The sequence below is a fragment of the Hemiscyllium ocellatum genome, chromosome 38, assembly GCF_020745735.1.
Source record: "Hemiscyllium ocellatum isolate sHemOce1 chromosome 38, sHemOce1.pat.X.cur, whole genome shotgun sequence".
Taxonomy (NCBI): domain Eukaryota; kingdom Metazoa; phylum Chordata; class Chondrichthyes; order Orectolobiformes; family Hemiscylliidae; genus Hemiscyllium; species Hemiscyllium ocellatum.
In genome coordinates this window covers 23,147,226-23,166,072 of record NC_083438.1, presented here as the reverse complement: position 1 = coordinate 23,166,072, position 18,847 = coordinate 23,147,226, and positions in this window count along the sequence as shown.

Below are 18,847 nucleotides of genomic sequence, written 5' to 3'. Positions count from 1 at the left end.
AGAGAGTGTGTTTGTGAGCGTGTGTGTGTGTGTTAGAGTGTATAACAGACTTTGTGAGAGAAGGAATTTTGGAGAGAGTGTGTGTGCGCATGTGGGTGTGTGGGGGGTGATACAAGTGTCTGTGACAGAGTGCGTGTTTGTGTGTGTGTGTGCGTGTGTGTGTGTGTGTGTGTGTAAAAGAGTATAGGTCTGTGAGAGGGTTTGTGTGTGTGTGGGAGTGTATGTGTGAGCGTATGTGAGACAGTCTGTGGGAGAGTGTGTGTATGTGCAGGAATGTCTGTCTGTCTGTGAGTGTGCATGTCTGTGTGTGTGTGTATGTGTGTCTGTGTCTGTGTGTGTGTGTGTGTGTGTTAATGTTTCAGCCTCTGGGTAATTGCTGTCTTACAATTTGATTGTATTTTGATGTTGTGGTGATGTTATATAATGTATTAGGGTTGGTGGGTTGCATTTCAACCTGGGATCTTGCTGTGTAATTTTGCATCAAAGTGCTCTCACTCCCCACCCCCCCACCAACAAAACCAGTCTCATCTTTTCTCTCTTTTGTCCCGAGGAACTTTTTTTTGGGAAAGCTGTAAAGTGAAGATCCAAAATGTCTGGGGCCAGGAAAGCCTTGGACACGAACAACCTCCAGAGGGGGAGCACAGGCCTGAGGCCTGAGGCCTGTTCACCAGGCTGCACCCCGTTGGGCCCAGGTGAGTTGTGCCCTGTTTATTACCCCAAGGTTTCATCTCCTCTGGGGGTGGGGAGTGTGGTGGGAAAGAGCCTGGTTTATAGGGGCCTCTGGTTAACTGGGTCCTGTCAGATTGCGGCCCTGTCATTTTTGAAATGGGTTTGAAGCCTGAGGTTAAAATAACCGAGACTCGGGACCGTGACACATACAGGATAACCCCCAGGATCTGGGAGGCAAGACTCCCTCAGGAGGGAATTAAAACCCAAAATATCTGACCCTCTGTAAAAACTTGTCACAGTGTCAGAGGAAGATGGGTCATTGAGAGGGCAGGATGATAACATTCAACAGAGAGAGAAGGAGAGCAAGAGAGAGAATTGAAAAATGGAGAGAATGGGAGAAACACAAGGAGAGAGATGGAGAGGTCTTGTGAGATTGTGAAATAGCTGTAATTTTTAATTCTGGGCTGACTGGAAATATACAAACTGAACCAGCATCACAGAGGGAAACAAAAACGATCAGATTATCGAGCTGATGCAGAATTGTCACATGTGGGATCTTGTTGTGCATCAGTTGCCCTGAGGTCACCGTTGCAGGTAGTGAGTGTTTTAATCAGCTGACTCATCAATTGAAAAGCTTTTCAACATGAAAATTGAACTCATCGCCCACCATGTTTGTGTTTGGATGTTGTTGAGAGATTGTCTGTGTCACTGACAGGGGAAAAACCCTGGGATCTTGCTGTGCCATCTCCCACCAAAAGATTTTCCTGCTTTGCCTTTCAACGAATGCTGCCTCTTACCTTCCAAAGGGAACTTTCCAGCCACTTGGAGAGAGAGAGTTTGAGACCAGGAAACCTTCGAACAAGAACTTTCTCCAGCGGGGGAACACAGTTCTGAGGCCTGTTTAACAGGCTGCACCCTGTGGGGGCCCAGGTGAGTTTTGTCTGCAGATTACCCTGTGATTTAATCCCCTCCCTGGGGGTGGACTGGCTTTTTACAGGGCCTCTGGTTAATTGGGTCCTGTCGGATTGCGGCCCTAGCAGTTTTAAAACAGGTTTGAAGCCTGGGCTTAAAGTAACTGGGACCTTGGGATTTAACACAAACACGTCAATCGCCAGCGAGTGTCTGACAGACAGAGGACTCCCACGGAAGCAATTAAAAGCTTAAATGAGAAACTCTCTCCATAGACCCGTTCTAATGTCAGAGTAACGTGAGATGTGTATAGGCCATGGGCTTAAATGTGAAAATTGTAGAAATAAGGCACAGGTCGGCCATTTCTATTCAATTCACTGAGTATCTGGGAGTGAGTTTCTCTCTGTCTTTCTCTCTGTGTCCCCTATAGTGAACCCTCTCTGTTTTCTTTTGTTGGACTTTTCAAACAAATCCAGATTGGACAGACAGAGAGAGAGATGGATAGGTTTAAGAGGGAGATGGCGATACTCAGAGAGACAGAGAGAAGGAGATGGTGACACATAGAGAGACAGAGGGAGATGGCAACAGAGATGGAGGGGGAGGGAAAGATGGCAACAGAGAGAGAGAGTGAGGTGCTGGGGGAAATGGTGACACAGGGAGAGAGGGGGGAGGGTGAGATGGCGACATAGAGGAGGTCAAATGGTGACAGAGAGAAAGAGGTGGAGATAACAACACAAAGAGAGAGATGGGGAGATGGTGACAGAGAGAGAGAGAGAGGGAGATACTGACAGAGCGAGAGAGAGGGAGATAGTGACAGAAAGAGAGGAAGAGATGGTGACTCAGAGAGGGAGGAGATGGCAACACAAAGAGAGAGGCGGGGGGGAGATGGTGACACAGAGAGAGAGAAACGGAGAAGGTGACAGAGAGGGAGAGGGGGAGATGGTAACACAGAGAGAGAAAGAGAGAGAGAGAGGGAGATGGTGACACAGAGAGAGAGAGGGAGATGATGACACGAAGAGAGAGATGAAGGTGGTGACACAGAGAGAGGGGGGAGAGGGGAGATGGTAATACAGAGAGAGTGGGAGATGGTGACACAGAGAGAGAGAGGGAGATGGTGACACAGAGAGAGTTAGATGTTGATAGAGAAATAGAGGGAGATGGTGACACAGAGAGAGAGAGAGAGAGATATGGTGACAGAGAGAGAGAGGGAGAAGGTGACACAGAGAGAGAGGGAGATGGTGACAGAGAGACAGGGGGAGATGGTGACACAGAGAGAGAGAGAGGGAGATGGTGACAGAGAGAGAGAGAAAGGGAGATGGTGACACAGAGAGAGAGAGGGAGATGGTGACAGAGAGAGAGAGAGGGAGATGATGACACAGAGAGAGAGAGAGAGAGGGAGATGATGACACAAAGAGAGAGAGGAAGGTGGTGACACAGAGAGAGGGGGGAGAGAGGGAGATGGTGATACAGAGAGAGTGGGAGATGGTGACACAGAGAGAGAGAGAGAGAGGGAGAGATGGTGACACAGAGAGAGTTAGATGTTGATAGAGAAATAGAGGGAGATGGTGACACAGAGAGAGAGAGAGAGAGATATGGTGACAGAGAGAGAGGGAGAAGGTGACACAGAGAGAGAGGGAGATGGTGACAGAGAGACAGGGGGAGATGGTGACACAGAGAGAGAGGGTGATGATGACAGAGAGGGAGAAAGGGAGATGGTGACACAGAGAGAGAGAGGGAGATGGTGACAGAGAGAGAGGGAGATGATGACACAGAGAGAGAGAGAGGGAGATGGTGACAGAGAGAGAGAGAAAGGGAGATGGTGACACAGAGAGAGAGAGGGAGATGGTGACAGAGAGAGAGAGAGGGAGATGATGACACAGAGAGAGAGAGAGAGAGAGAGGGAGATGATGACACAAAGAGAGAGAGGAAGGTGGTGACACAGAGAGAGGGGGGAGAGAGGGAGATGGTGATACAGAGAGAGTGGGAGATGGTGACACAGAGAGGGAGAGGGCGAGATGTTGGCACAGAGACAGAGAGGGGGAGATGGTGACACAGAGAGAGAGAGAGAGGGAAATGGTGACACAGAGAGAGAGGGGGATGGTGACACAGAGAGAGGGAGAAGGGGAGATGGTGACACAGAGAGAGAGGGAGAGGGGAGATGGTGACACAGAGAGAGAGGGAGAGGGGGAGATGGTGACACAGAGAGAGAGAGAGAGAGAGAAAGGGAGGGAAATGGTGACAGAGAGAGAGAGAGAGAGACGGAGATGGTGACACAGAGAGAGAGAGGGGGAGATGGTGACACAGAGAGAGAGAGAGAGAGAGAGGAGGGAAATGGTGACAGAGAGAGAGAGAGAGACGGAGATGGTGACACAGAGAGAGAGAGACGGAGATGATGACACAGAGAGGGAGAGGCAGAGGGGGAGATGGTGACACAGAGAAGTGGGATTTGGTGACACAGAGAGAGACAGGACCAGGAGAGAGACAGTACGGGAGAGCGAGTCAGGGAGACCCCCAGTTACAAACTGAATTGTGAAATTGCTGGCACTATTGGGACCTTGCTGTGTGAGAAGTACATGGGGGAGGGTAACGCGCTTATGGAGGGGGTGTTGCTGGGGATGGGGTGGAGTGTTCTGGCGTGGGACAAAGACGGTGAAATACCCCAGGGGTGCCACACCCAGCTGCCTGTGGGATCTTGCTGTGCACCCCTCTGCCTGTGGGTCACCCCTTACACATCAGAGCAGCCTGTGGACAGAGCCTGGGCTCTGTATCATCCCCCACTTCCCCCAAGAAAGACCTTCCCCTCCCCTCAGAATGTGCTATTGACCTGGCTAATGGCTGCAGGAAAAGGAGATGGGAACCCAGTTTAACTGGGAGGGAGGGAGGGAGGAGAGGAGAGGGCATTTCTGTCAGAACGGAGGGGGAATGGAGAGCGAGGGAGGGGGAGAGAGAAAGGACGGGTTGGGGTTGGGGTGGAGAGAGGATAGAGGGGGTGTGGGAGAGACATAGATCAATTCTCGAGAGCAGGAGAAAGCTGAACAGAGCTGGAAACGTAGATAGGGGCAGAGAGAGGGGGAGAGAGGGAGAACGAGAGAGGGAGGGTGGGGAGGAGTGAGTGAGAGTGTGAGAGAGAGGGAGAGAGCTGACTGTCCCAGTGGAAGGTTCATGGTTTAAAACGGGTTTGAAGCCTGGGGTTAAAGTAACCGAGGACTCGGGATTGTGACACAAACAGGTTAATCCCCAGGATCTGGGAGGCAGGATTCCCTGAGGAGGGAATTGAAACCTTCAATGGGAAACTCTCTCCAAAGACCTGTTCTCATGTCAGAGTGATGTGAGAGGTGTATAGGCCAGGGGGATAAAATGTGATAATCACAGAAATACATACAGGATGGCCATTTCAATTCAATTCACTGTGTATCTGGGAGGGGGGTCTCTGTCTGTCTCTCCAGGTTTCTTTTGTTGAATTTTCAAACAAATAAAACTGACCCACACACAACAAAATGAGCTGTCACTATTTAATAATTAGAGTGGTGCTGGAAAAGCACAGCAGTTCAGGCAGCATCTGAGGAGCAAGAAAGTCAACGTTTCAGGCAAAAGCCCTTCATCAGGAATAGAGGCAGAGTGCCTGCAGGGTGGAGAGATAAATGAGAGGAGGGTGGGGGTGGGGAGAAAGTAGCATAGAGTACAATAGGTGATGGGGTGGGGATGGAGGTGATAGCTGAAAATGTGTTGCTGGAAAAGCGCAGCAGGTCAGGAGGAGGGGGGGAGGATGGGAGGGAGCGAGGGAAGGGAGGAGAGGTGAGGGAGGAGGCTGGTGCGGATAGGGAGATAGGCAGGTAGAACAGGTCATGGGGACAGTGCTGAGCTGGAAGTTTGGAACTGGGGTGAGGTGGGGGAGGGGTAAATGAGGAAACTGGTGAAGTCCACATTGATGCCCTGGGATCGAAGTGTTCCGAGGCGGAAGATGAGGCGTTCACCTGGACCATCTCTGACCTCTCCTTCTCCATTAATGACGACTGACTTGACACCGACATTTTTTCAAACCCACCGACTCCCACAGCTACCTGGATTATACCTCTTCCCACCCTACCTCCTGCAAAAATGTCATCCCGTATTCCAATTCCTCCGCCTCTGCCGTATCTGCTCCCAGGAGGACCAGTTCCATCACAGAACACACCAGATGGCCTCCTTCTTCATCATCCACAATTTCCCTTCCCACGTGGTTAATGATGCCCTTCAACGCATCTCGTCCATATCCTGCCGCCCACCCTCAAACCCCACCCCTCCAACCGTAACAAGGACAGACCCCCCTGGTGCTCACCTTCCACCCTACCAACCTTCGCATAAACCACATCATCCAACGACATTTCCGCCGCCTCCAAACAGACCCCACCACCAGGGATATATTTCCCTCCCCACCCCTTTCTGCCTTCCTCAAAGACCGTTCCCTCCGTGACTACCTGGTCAGGTCCACGCCCCCAAAAACCCACCCTCCCATCCTGGCACCTTCCCCTGTCACCGCAGGAATTGCAAACCCTGCGCCCACACCTCCTCCCTCACCTCCACCCAAGGCCCTAAAGGAGCCTTCCACATCCATCAACGTTTTACCTGTACATCCACCAAGATCATTTATTGTATCCGTTGCTCCTGATGCAGTCTCCTCTACATTGGGGAGACTGGATGCCACCTAGCGGAGCGCTTCAGGGAACATCTCTGGGACACCCACACCAATCAATCCCACCGCCCTGTGGCCCAACATTTTAACTCCCTCTCCCACTCAGCCAAGGTCATGGAGGTCCTGGGCCTCCTTCACCGCCGCTCCCTCACCACCAGACGCCTGGAGGAAGAGCGCCTCATCTTCCGCCTCGGAACACTTCAACCCCAGGGCATCAATGTGGACTTCACCAGTTTCCTCATTTCCCCTCCCCCACCTCACCCCAGTTCCAAACTTCCAGCTCAGCACTGTCCCCATGACCTGTCCTACCTGCCTATCTCCCTTCCCACCTATCTGCCCCACCCTCCTCCCTGACCTATCACCTCCATCCCACCCCCACTCACCTATTGTACTCTATGCTACTTTCTCCCCACCCCCACCCTCCTCTCATTTATCTCTCCACCCTGCAGGCACTCTGCCTCTATTCCTGACGAAGGGCTTTTGCCCTAAACGTCGACTTTCCTGCTCCTCCAATGCTGCCTGACCTGCTGTGCTTTTCCAGCACCACTCTAATCTGGACTCTGGTTTCCAGCATCTGCAGCCCTTGTTTTTACCCCGTCATTATTTAAAGTGGGGAGAGGGCGGGGCAGAGGGATAAAGATTACAGTGTGCAGGATTAAATCAGAGAGAGTTATCAGAGATGGACAGAATGTGAGTGGGACAACAGAGAGGGAGAACAGAGAGAGAGTGGGGAACAGAGAGAGGGGGGGAAAGAGAGAGAGCGGGGAACAGAGTCAGCGGAACAGAGAGAGAGCGCGCGAGAACAGGAGGGGGGTGAACAGAGAGACGGGACAACGGGGGGTAGAACAGAGAGAGAGGGGGCAACAGAGCGAGAGGGGGAACAGGGCAAGAGGGGGAATGAGGGAATAGAGAGAGAGGGATCAGACAGAGAAGTGGGAACAGTTGGAGAGGGGGAACAGAGACATAATGGGGGAAATAGAGAGAGATGGGCGAAAGGGGGGAATAGAGAGAGAGGGGGGCAACAGAGAGAGGGGGAACAGAGAGAGAGAGAGTCGGGAACTTAGAGAGAGGGGGCAGCAATGGGGGGGCAATAGAGAGAGAGCGGGGTAATAGAGAGAAGGGGTACACAGAGAGGGGGGAACAGAGAGAGAGAGAGTTGGGGGACTAGAGAGAGAAAGGGGGAACAGAGAGAGTGAGAGGGAGAGGAATGGAGAAGACGGGGGTATTGTTTGGGATTTGTCAAACAGTAGGATTGGTCCTTCTGTCATCATGGAGACAGGATCGAACCCTTAACCAGGGTCAGGAACACAGATGATCTATCTGTGGTCACACTGCTGCTTGTGGGATCTTGCTGTGTGTTTCTAGCCTCGGGCCAATTGCTCTTTAGTGATTTCTTTGTATTTCGATGTTGCTTGATGTTCTGCAATGCATTAATGATGCAGTAATTAAACTGACCCAGTATCACAGGGTAAAGTGGGAGACTGGAGAAGGCAGAGAGCAGTGGGATCTTGCTGTGCTCTTGGTGTCGCTGCTGTATTTTATTTCAAATTGCTTTTTATTTCCCTCTCAGTCTGTTCCCCCCGCCCCGAGGAGGGGATTAGATCCAGGAGCTGAAATTCAGGACGGTGCAGAGACAGAGGGAATCAAATCATTTCTGCCCCGAGGAATCATCAGCCCAGAGCCAGAACCAGAGAGAGAGAGAGAGAGACAGCAAGAGAGAGAGAGAGAGACAGCGAGAGGGAGAGAGAGTGAGACAGCGAGAGGGAGAGAGAGTGAGACAGCGAGAGAGAGAGAGAGAGACAGCGAGAGAGAGAGAGAGGCAGCGAGAGAGAGAGAGAGAGAGCGAGAGAGAGCGAAAGAGAGAGACAGTGAGAGGTCGAGAGAGACAGTGAGAGGGAGTGAGAGAGGGAGAGAGACACAGCAAGGGAGAGAGAGAAAACAGCTCGGGAGAGAGACAGACAGTGTGGGAGAGAGAGAGTGAGACAGCGAGAGAGAGGGAGACAGCGAGGGACAGAGACGGAGTTTGGTTCTGGGGACTATACATACAGTCGGAAAATCCCGACAGATCCTCAGCAGATAACCCCCTCTCTTCCCAGCCCAGTGTGTGTCAGGAGGGGGCTCCAGTCAGGCTCTGAGACCCTAGTGTGGGACCTCCCCAATTAATGATTTAATTGTCCCCCACCCGTCACAACCCAATGTGGAATGGCTGTGTAGGATTATTTATCCCTGCCTATTGCAAGTTGATTTCCCACAGTCGATCAACCCTTTGTTGTGACATTAGTAAATTAACTCCGAGTTTTGAGTATGTTTGGTATTTCTCTGTGGTAGCCCTCCTACACTTCACATTTTACCTGATTTGATAACACCAACACAACCAGTTCTTCTGTGACATGATGATTGCATTTGTCACAGAGATATACAGCACGGAATCAGACCCTTCGCTCCAACTCGTCCATGTCAACCAGACACTCTACCTAACCCAGTCGCATTTGCCAGTGCCTGGCCTTATCCCACTAAACCCTTCCTATTGATGTAGTCATCCAGATGCCTTTTAAAAGCTGTGATTGTACCAGCCTCCACCACTGCCTCTGGCAGCTCATTCTATGCAAGCACCACACTCTACACAAAAAAAAACTTGCTCCTGAGGTCCCTTTTAAATCTTCCCCTTCTCATCCAGAACCTACGCCCTTTAGTTTCAAACTCCCCCACCCCTGGGCAAAGACTTTGTCTGTTTATCCTATCCATGACTTCCAAGGTTTTATAAAACTCTATAAGGTCTCCCCAAGCCGCTGATGCTCCAGGGAAAACAGCCCCAGCCTATTCAGTCTCTCCCTATAGCTCAAATCATCCAACCCTGACAACATCCCTGTCAATCTTTTCTGACCCCTTTCAAGATTCACAATATCCTTCCGATAGGAGGGAGACCAGAATTGCACACAATATTCCTAAAGTGGCCAAACCAATGTCCTGTACAGCCGCAACCTGACCTCCCAACTCCTACACTTGATGCTGTGACCAATAAAGGAAAGCATACCAAGCGCCTTCTTCACGATCCTATCTACCTGTGACTCCACTTTCAAGGAGCTATAAACTTGCACTCCATTCATGTGCAACTCCATGTTACAGTAAAATCACGCTTCAGGAACAGCACTTAACGTGTTGGGGCCAATCATGTTGCAGCCAACACACATTTTCAAAGTTCACATTGTCAAAAGTGTCCCCAATTCTTCAATCGTGTTACAGCAAATTCATGTTGATGAAACACACGTTATAACAGAATGACCTGCAACTGGCTCCTGAGGGATTTGAGGTTAAAAAAATTAATTGAAATTCTGGACAAAAAGAACAAACAATCTGAAGAAATGGTGGTAAGGAATTTTATGCACCAGTGATATAGATGTGTAATGTTCATATTAATATCAAAATCTCTCCACAGTTTCAAGATAAGATCATCAAAACTTGAAACAAACACAATAAGTATGACAGAAACTCAGCAGGTCTGGCAGCATGTGTGGAGAGAGAAACACCGTTAACATTGAGTCTAATGTGACTCATCTTCACAACATCAAAAACTGACCAATTTGACAACCTTGTGAGGTTTACAAGGGATTTGGGATCCACAATGTCACTGACATCTGTCTTCTCAAGTAAGTTTTCTTTGTAGTAAGTTAATTAAACTTTGCTTCATAAAGTAATCGCAAAGATTTTTTCTTCTCGGGGACTCATGTAGGAGCAGGGAGATTTGTGAGAGCTGCTCAGGAGGGTTGAAACGAGTAGTTTTGGGGAGGATCCAGGGAATTAGTGAGGAAAGAGATCACTCTGAGACTGAGTTACAACTCACACAACACCAAGTTATAGTCTGATAGGTTTAATTGGAAGCACTAGCTTTCGGAGCGCTGCTCCTTCATCAGGTGGTTGTGGAGTACACAATTGTAAAACACAGAATTTATAGCAAAAGATTACAGTGTGATGTAACTGACATTATACATTGGAAAATATCTTGATTGTTAAGTCTCTCATCTGTTGGAACGACCATGATAGTTTCACTTGTTTCATATGTAAATCACAAAACTCTTTTTAAAAGTTACATTCTCAGGTGAACTGTAACAATTGGTGTCAGGCCAGATAAGATGTTGTAGGTGTTAGCCCCCTGTGTTCTGTTGTCTGTGTCATAATATTTAGACTGATTCTAATCAAAAAAATGAGTTAACAGAGTCTTACATGGATTCATGCAGTTTTTGTGCAAAGCACAATGTAACTCTGCAAGGACAAATTCACCCCACAAACGTATGTGTGTGTGTGTGTGTGTGTGTGGAGTGTCTGTGTGTGTATATAGTACAATGGTGGTCACCTGTAGTGTGACATGAACCCAAGGTCCCTCCCTATGGGAACCGAACTTCACTATCAGCTCTGCTTGGCCACTTTTCGCTGCTGCCTGTCCCCAAGTCCGCCTTGGAGGATGGTCACCTGAAGGTTCAAGGTCAATGTCCTGGATCACTGACGTGTTCTCCAACTGGGAGGGAACACTCCTGTCTGTTGATTGTTTTGCGGGGCCCATTCATCCGTTGCCGTAGCCTCTGCTCGGTCTCCCCAATGTACCATGCCTCGGGGCATCCCTGCCTGCAGTGTATAAGATAGACAACGTTGGCTGAGTCACATGAGTACCTGCCACGTACATAGTGGGAGGTGTCCCACGCGTAATGATGGTATCCATGTCCACACTCTGACACATCTTGCAGCGTCTACCGTGACAGGGTGGTATGGAGTTGTCCTGAAAGCTGGGCAGTTTGCTCCAAACAATGATCTGTTTGAGGTTTGGCGGTTGTTTAAAGGTGAGAAGTGGAGGTGTGGGGAAGGTCTTGGTGAGGTGCTCATCCTCATTGATAATGTGTTGCTGGTCGCGAAGAACATGGTGTAGTTTTTCGGTTCCTGGGAAGTACTGGATAACGAAGGGTACCCTGTCGGTTGCAGCACGTGTCATTACGGTACACATGTGACTCAACCAATGTTGTCTATACACACACACACACACACACACACACACACACACACACACACACACACACACACACACACACACACACACACACACACACACGCAGTCCTATACACACACAGCCACTCCTACACACATGCACACACACACATACACACACACAGGCACTCCGATACTCACACATATAAACACACCTCTATACACACACTCAGTCACACAAACAAGCTCTCCTATACATACACAGACACTCACACACACACCTGCATGCGCACACACTCCCAAACACACACATGCACCCTCACACAAATTTCGACACCTTTACATTCACACACACACACATATATACACTCTCTCTCGCAGACATTCACAAACTCCCACACCAGACACACACACACACATTTGTGGAATGAATTTGTATTGGCAGAGTTATATTGTGTTTTGATCAAAATCATAACCTGATGTTGTATGAGTTGTAACTCAGTCTCAGAGTGTTCTCTTTCCTCACTAATGGTTACAATTAACCTGAGACTGTAACTTTTAAAAAAGTTTTGTGATGTACAATGAAACAAGTGAAACTATCATGGTCATTCCAACAGATGAGAGACTTAACAATCAAGATATTTTCCAATCTATAATGTCAGTTACATCACACTGTAATCTTTTGCTATAAATTCTGTGTTTTACAATTGTGTACTCCACAACCACCTGATGAAGGAGCAGCGCTCCGAAAGCTAGTGCTTCCAAATAAACCAGTTGGACGATAACCTGGTGTTGTGTGAGTTGTAACTCAGTCTCAGAGTGATCTCTTTCCTCACTAATTCCCTGGATCCTCCCCAAAACTACTCGTTTCAACCCTCCTGAGCAGCTCTCACAAATCTCCCTGCTCCTGCATTAGTCCCCGAGAAGACAAAATCTTTGAGATTACTTTGTTAAGCAAAGTTTAACTAACTTATTACAAAGAAATCTTACTTGAGAAGACAGATGTTAGTGACACTGTGGATCCCAAATCCCTTGTAAACCTCACAAGGCTGTCAAATTGGTCAGTTTTTGATGTCATGAAGATGAGTCACATGAGACTCAATGTTAACAGTGTTTCTCTCTCCACACATGCTGCCAGACCTGCTGAGTTTCTGTAATGCTCATTGTGTTTGTTTCAAGTTTCGATGATCTTATCTTGAAATTGTGGAAAGATTTCGATATTAATATGAACATTATACATCTATATCACTGGTGCATAAAACTCTTATCAATTCCTTCCCACCATTTCTTCAGATTGTTTGTTCTTTTTTGTCCAGAATTCCAATTGATTTTTTTTTAACCTCAAATCCCTCAGGAGCCAATTGCAGGTCATTCTGTGATAATGTGTGTTTCATCAACATGAATTTGCTGTAACACGATTGAAGAATTGGGGACACTTTTGACAATGTGAACTTTGAAAATGTGTGTTGGCTGCAACATGATTGGCCCCAACACGTTAAGTGCTGTTCCTGAAGCGTGATTTTACTGTAACATGGAGTTGCACATGAATGGAGTGCAAGTTTATAGCTCCTTGAAAGTGGAATTGCAGGAAGATAGGATAGTGAAGAAGGCATTTGGTATGCTTTCCTTTATTGGTCACAGCATCAAGCGTAGGAGTTGGGAGGTCATGTTGTGGATGTACAGGACATTGGTTTGGCCACTTTAGGAATATTGTGTGCAATTCTGGTCTCCCTCCTATCGGAAGGATATTGTGAATCTTGAAAGGAGTCAGAAAGGTTTGACAGGGATGCTGTCAGGGTTGGATGATTTGAGCTATAGGGAGAGACTGAATAGGCTGGGGCTGTTTTCCCTGGAGCGTCTGAGGCTACAGGTGACCTCATAGAGTTTTATAAAATCATGAAATAAACAGACAAAGTCTTTGCCCAGGGGTGGGGGTGTTCAAACCTGGAGGGTATAGGTTCAGGGGGACAGGGGAAAGATTCAAAAGGGACCTAAGGAGCAAGTTTTTTTTGTGTAGAGTGTGGTGCTTGCATAGAATGAGCTGCCAGAGGCAGTGGTGGAGGCTGGTACAATCACAGCTTTTAAAAGGCATCTGGATGGCTACATCAATAGGAAGGGTTTAGTGGGATAAGGGCCAGGCACTGGCAAATGGGACTAGGTTACGTTCAGAGATCTGGTCAGCATGGATGAATTGGAGCGAATGGTCTGATTCTGTGCTGTACATCTCTGTGACTGATGCAATCATCATGTTACCGAAGAACTGGTTGTGTTGATGTTATCAAATCAGGTAAAATGTGAAGTGTAGGAGGGCTACCACAGAGAAATACCAAACATACTCCAAACTCGGAGTTAATTTACTACTGTCACAACAAAGGGTTGCTCAACAGTGGGAAATCAACTTGCAATAGGCAGGGATATGTAATTCTACATAGTGTTCAATATTCGGTTGTGACTAATGGTGGACAATTAAATCATTAATTGGGGGAGGTCAATCACCTCCAACCTCATTGACTGGAGGATCCCAACCCATCAGGTCCAAAAGATGAGGCTGAAGCATCTACAACACCTTCAGCCAGAAGTGCCAAGTGGGTGATCCATCTCGATCTCCCCCATGAGATTCCCAGCATCATGAACATCAGCCATTAGCCACTTCGATTCAGTCCCTGTGACATCAAGGAATGACTGAAGGCACAGGATGTTACAATGGTCATTAACCCATTTAAAATGCCTGCAACAGCACTGGGACAAGATGCAATGCAGTACCAAAGCAAGAGTGGTGCAGAAAACCCTCCCCAACCCATGACGTGGACGCTCAGGGGAAGCAAAAGAATCGGCACATAAGAAGCTCCCAGCCCAACTCCAACACACTGACTGGGAACCATATCACCATTCACACAGTCAGAGAGTTGGACAGCACGGAAACAGATCCTTTGGTACAACTCTTCCATACCGAGCAGATATCATCATTTAAGCGAATCCCATTTGCCAGCATTTGGCCAATATCCCACATTTACGGCTGTAATCATGTTTTGAAGGAGACAGGGTGAGGTGTGTCTCAAAGGTGGTCTGTAAAAATGGTAATATGGAACACTGCTGCCTCACAGCGCCACGGACTCGGGTTCGATTTCCACCTCAGGCAGCTATCTGCATGGAGTTAACGCATTCTCCCCGTGTCTGCGTGGGTTTCATCCGGGTGCTCCGAATTCCTCCCACAGTCCAAAGATGTGCATTGGCCATAATAAATTGTCCCACAGTGTCAGGAATATGCAGATTAGGTTGAATTGGCCATCCTAAATTGTCCCATAGTGTTCAGGGATGTGTAGGTAGAGTGAATTGGCCATGCTAAATCGTCCCACAGTTCCCAGGGATGTGCAGTTTAGGGTACAGTAGTAAAGGATTGGGTCTGGATGGCTTCATCTTCGGAAGGTCGGTGTGGACGTTGTTGGGCCAAAGGGCCAGTTTCCACACTGTAGGGATTCTATGGATTCTATGGGAACAGATTGGGGTGAGAAGTATGTTATATCACCTTTCACACTTATTTTTATTAGATTACGAGACGATCTTTTCTGGGTGTTTCAGTTTTATTATCAGAAGGGTGTCAGCCTCTGCTCTGTAACAGATAGACCAAACCATGAGCCAACATTTCATGATGTAGATCACCTCAGAGACAACACACCAGACAGCAGCAGCTGACATTACAAATAGGCTGCAATCAAAGCTGCAACTGCTCGAGCAGTGATGACAGATTCCAGACACAATCACTGGGCGAATTACAGAAGCTGACAGCTCCATGATGTTTGATGAGTCCTTCTTTATGATTTGGTGAAATTCATCCTAAAAACATTCAACTGCATTTATATTTGCTGTTAATATCTCCATCATGTCTTTTGATATCACAGATTCATGATTGAGATTGGAGTTGTTCACACTGTCATGTTGGACCATCAGATACAGGAGCAGAATTGGCCCATCGAGTCTGCTTCCCATTGGATCATGGCTGAAATGGTTCTCAACTCCATCCTTCTGCCTTTCCCCCTCTAACCTTTGGTCCCCCTCACTAATCGAGAACCTACCTGTCACTATTTTAAATACACTCAGTGACGTGGCCTCCATAGCCTTCTGCAGCAGTGAGTTGCACAGAGACACCACTCTCAGTCTGAAGAAACACTTCCTCATCTCAGTTTGAAAGGGTCGCCCCTTCACTCTTAGGATCCCCTCCTCGTGGAAATATCTCCACCACATCCATTTTATCCAGGCCTGTCAGAATTCTGTAAGTTTCAATGAGATCATCACCATCCTCCTGAACTCCTTTGAGAACAGACCCTGAGTCCCAATTGTTCCTCTGAACAATGATCGATTTTTGTATGTTAAAACCTCCAAAGAGATGTCACAAATACATTAAGTATGAAAGAGTAATGATGGTGGGGAGTAGGGCCCCTCAAAGATCAGAAAGGTCTGCCCCTGTGTGGAGCCACAGGAGATGGGAGTGATACTAAATGAGTATTTTGCATCAGTGTTTACTGTGGAGAAGGAGATGGAAGATATGGAATGTGGTGTTTTGTTGAAAAATGCCCATATTACAGAGGAGAAACACATAAAAGTGGATAAATCCCCAGGCCCTGATGAGGTGTTCCCCTGAAATTTGTAGGAAGCTCAGGAAGTGATTGCTGGGCCCCAGATTGCTCCAGATGGGGTACAGAGGAGATTCGAGTAAAAAATGAGGTCTGCAGATGCTGGAGATCACAGCTGAAAACGTGTTGCTGGTCAAAGCACAGCAGGCCAGGCAGCATCTCAGGAATAGAGAATTCGACGTTTCGAGCATAAGCCCTTCAGAGATTCCCCAGGATGTTGGCTGGGTTGGAGCAGTTCAGCGATGAAGAGAGGCTGGCTAAGTTTAAGTTATTTTCCTGTAAGCAGGGAGGATTGAGGGGGGACGTGATAGAGGTGTAAAAGAGTATGAGGGGCACGAACAGGCTGGATACGAAGCAACAGTCGCCCTTAATCAATAACAGGAGTCCTCATTTTAAGGTGAAAGGCAGGAGGGTTTAAGGGGATTTGAGGGGCACTATCACCCAGAGGGTAGTAGGGATCTGGAATGTAGTACCTGAGAGGGTATTGATCTCATAAGCTTTAAAAAGCACTTGGAGGAGCAGTTGAAATGTCAAGGCTCTGGGTCTAGTGCAGGGAAGAGGGGCTGGTGTACACAGTGGTGTTCTACTGGGAAGGCTGATGCCAAGTAGAGTCATAGAGTCAGAGAGATGTACACCTGCCAGCACCAGGCCCATATCCCTCCAAACCCTTCCTGTTCATATACCCATCCAGGTGCCTTTTCAATGTTGCAATTGTACCAGCCTTCACCACTTCCTCGAGAAGCTCATTCCACACACATACCCCCCTCTGTGTGAAAAAGTTGCCACTTAGGCTTCTTTTCCATATCTTTCCCCTCTCACCCTAAACCTTTGCCCTCTAGTCCTGGACTCCCCCACCCCAGAGAAGAGACGTTGTCTATTTATCCTATCATGCCCCTCATGATTTTATAAACCTCTATCAGGTCACCCCTCAGCCTCTGTCGCTCAAGAGAGAACAGCCTTCACCTATTCAGTCTCTCCTATAGCTCAAATCCTCCAACCCTGGCAACATCTTTGTGCATCTATTCTGAACCCTTGCAAGTTTCACAACATCCTTCTGATAGGAAGGACACCAGAAATGCATGCACACACAGATTCACACACACACACAGAGTCACTTGCATGTGTGAGAGTAGGTGCAGGAGAGACTGTGAGAGAGTGTGAGAGAATGAGTGCGATCATCGTGATCAATTCTCTAATCCCATCCTCCCCCTCATGTCCCTTGGTTCGTTTAGATACAAGAACAAAAGCAAGATCATTTATGGGAGAGGGGGAAAGAGAGAGCTAGAGAAAGAGAGATTGTGTGCAAGAGAGCGATAGTGAGATTGTACCCGAGAGAGACTGACCTCCCCCTGACACCAAGGGGCTCCTCTATCACACACCGCAATGAAATCAGACGCTGTGTTCAGGAGCAGGACATGGCCCGTGGAATTAGAACGTCTGTTCATGAGGACATTCAGATCCAGGAATCCATCAGAGAATGACAGCAGAACAGAGAGAATCAAACAAAGAACTCGGTGCTGAATTTGTGGGAGAATACAGTTGAGAATACAGAGCCAGTGATATACTGACCCTGTTGTAGCACAGTCGAGAGGTTGTTTGTGTCTATATGTGGGATACATTTGATGGAGACTGTTTAAACTGAATTGAACTTGTGTCTCTGCTTGGGGAATACCTGTCCTTCACTTTTCTGACTGCGACATCATCCAGAATTGCACACAATATTCCAAAAGTGGCCGAACCAATGTCCTGTACAGCCGCAATGTGACCTCCCAACTCCTATACTCAATATTCTGACCAATAATGGACAGCATACCAAATGCCTTCTTCACTATCCTATCTGTTTGTGACTCCACTTTCCAGGAGCTATAAAGCTGCATGCCAAGGTCTCTTGAATCAGCAACACTCCCCTCGACCTGACCATTAAGTGTATAACACGTTGATTTGCCTTTCCAAATGCAGCACCTCACATTGATCTAAATTAAACTCCACCTGCCACTCCTTGACCCATCGGCCCCTCTGATCAAGATCCCGTTGTACTCTGGGCTAACCTTCTTCGCTGTCTACTACACCTCCAATTCTGGTGTCATCTGCAAACTTACTAACTATACCTCCTGCATTCACATCCAAACCATTTATATAAGTGATAAAAAGCAGTGGACCCAGCACTGATCCTTGTGGCACACCACTGGTCACAGGCCTCCACTCTGAAAACACAGTAAACACTGATGCAAATTACTCATTTAATATCTGCCCCCATCTCCTGCTCATAGGCTGCCCTGCTGATCTTTGAGGAGCCCTATTGTCTCCCGAGTTACCCTTTTGCCATTAATGTATTGATACAATCCCTTGGGAATTCTCCTTAACCCTATTTGCCAAATCTATCACATGTCCAATTTTGCCCTCCTGATTTCCCTCTTAAGTATACTCCTGCTGCCATTATACTCTTCCAAGGATTAACTCAATTTCTGCTATCTATCCCTGACGTGTTTCTTTTCTTAACTAAAACCTCAATATCTCCCGTCATCCAGCTTTCCCTATACCTTACCTTTCCTTACCATTCCCGCTAACAGCAACATATTCTCCTTGGAGTCTCGTCTTCTCAATTTCGAAGGGTTCCCATTTTCCAGCCATCCCTTTAGCTGCAAATCATCCCTCCCCCAACTCCCCCACTGAATTTTTGAATGTTCTTGCCTAACACCGTCAAAATTGGCCTTCCTCCCATTTAGAACTTTAACTTTTAGATCCAGTCTGTCCTTTTCCATCGTTGTTTTAAAACTAATACAATTATAGAATTATGTTCGCTGGCCCCAAAGTGCTCCCCCACTGACACTTCGATTTCCTGCTGAATAAGGGTATAGTACATGAGTGTGGTGCTGGAAAAGCTCAGCAGGTCAGTCAGCATCCGAAGGGCAGGAGAATTGCCTTTTCAGGCATAATCCATTCATCAGGAAAGTGAAACTTCCGAAATGTCGATTCTCCTGCTCCTTGGAT